Raw genomic sequence first — 2,054 nt, 5'->3', positions numbered from 1 at the left:
CTGGCCAAGTCACATGTAATAATAATAATAAAGGCTTATGAAGGGCGACAAGCGAAACATGATTTAAAACCATTTAAATCAGCCGTGCCATACTCCTACTACAGAGACATCGTGCAAACAGCAAACAACACAAGATAAACTAAACATACAGTAGCCGGACCATGAGCAGATTTCTGCAGCTCTAGGAGCCAATGCCTAGGGGCCAAGCTGAATATTTTAGGCTGGCCCTCTCTTCAGGAGCATTTGCCACTGCAGAATGAACCAAACAAGAAGCAGACCCATCACTTGCTGGACCACACCACTTCAGACAGCACATGGGAAAATCACGTTAGAAAGCTTCTCCACCCCCATACACAAAGGCAGTGATGGTTTAGCCCTCCTGCTACTGACTACTTTCCCCCAATTGCTTCTCCCCCAATTGCTTCTGGAATCCCTTTAGGGTTCCAGACCCATGTTTGAAAAAGGAGCCACAGGAAATAAGGGGCTTGCTTACCTTATTTTTGTTTGTTTTGCATTGCAAAGAAAGGGGGTGATTTGCACATACATAAAATCTAAAGAAAAAGTATAGGCCACATTTTCATACACACACACAGAGAGAGAGAGAGAGAGAGAGAGAGAGAGAGAGAGAGAGAGAGAGTGTATATACACCACAGCAGCATGCAGCATACAAAATCACAATAACGTCAATAAAAATATCAATGAAAATTGGTTGGGAAAAGGAAATTTGTGTTTCAAAGACCTTTCTGAATAATCCAGGGGAGATTTCCACAGGGAGTTCACCACACTAAAGGTTCACTCAGAAGACTGACTGAATCTTTTGAGAAGCCTTTAAAAAACAACAACACACTACCAAATGGTTATTTAAAATGTGAAATATTGCATAACGGCAATGTTAAAGATTTCCAAAGAAGCACCCACATTTTGACCTTCTAAACTGTCCTGAAAGTTCAAGACACATAAGAAAAAAAGAAAATCTGTATGATTTTTTAAAAATAGGGGCTAATGAGTCTTCAATAAAGATAAGAACACTTAGCATATGTTTTCATATTAATGTAACAAGCATTCCACAGACCTTAGTTCAGGCATCATTACAATAACCCTGGAAGATAGACAAGTTTTATTATCCCCGCAGGTGGAAAAGCCTCCATTTTGCACATGGGACGATATGGACTGAAGTTGAAAATTGACAACTCCAGCCCTTAGTCATCCTGTTAACAATGTGTGCAAGTTTTCAAACTGGGCCGGTTCTGAAAGCAACGTTCTTTGCTAAGCACATCAATACTGAAGGATAAAAGAGAGGTGTTTTTCCTTCTGGATGCGAGCCTAAGAATTTTGTTGCATGGCCTGCTTCTTATACATGAATGGGAAAGGAGCACGAACGAAAGAGGACCAATTACAGATTCATGATACTTACCATCTGGGGTGGGGGAAATGACAGTTCTTATTTGTCAACATTAATAAGCGTTTTCCCAATCTCAGGGTGCATTTTCACTCTGGCAAGTCTGCTTTGATCAGCGGCAACCGTGAGCTTGTTTCCGTAATGGTTACATTTCAAAGCAGACGTTTTTCACAAAGGAGACACAGGGACAGAGAAAGGAGGATAGGAAACTGCTTGATTTCAGGTCGGACCACTGGCCCATCTAGTGGCGTTTCAGGCAGGGGAGATTTCCAGACCTACATGGAAACATCAGAGGGTAGATTCAGTGGATTTGGTTCCTGCTGATACTCTACCACAGGCATAGGCAAACTCCGGCCCTCCAGATGTTTGGGACTACAATTCCCATCATCCCTAGCTAACAGGACCAGTGGTCAGGGATGATGGGAATTGTAGTCCCAAACATCTGGAGGGCCGGAGTTTGCCTATGCCTGCTGTACCACTTAGCTATGGTCTTGCAACAGCATCGACCAGAGGCCCTTGCAGAATATTGTGGCGAAGAAGGGATGGAAGAGGAGGAAGTAAGAGTCCCTGTCCTCCTGCAACACCCTATGTGCCTTTATAACCCAGGCCCAATCTGTGCTGTACATTTAACATTTAACATTGTATCATGCCACTT

This window comes from Podarcis vaucheri, assembly GCF_965113315.1.
Source record: "Podarcis vaucheri genome assembly, chromosome: 6".
Taxonomy (NCBI): Eukaryota; Metazoa; Chordata; class Lepidosauria; order Squamata; family Lacertidae; genus Podarcis; species Podarcis vaucheri.
This window is presented reverse-complemented; position numbering follows the sequence as displayed.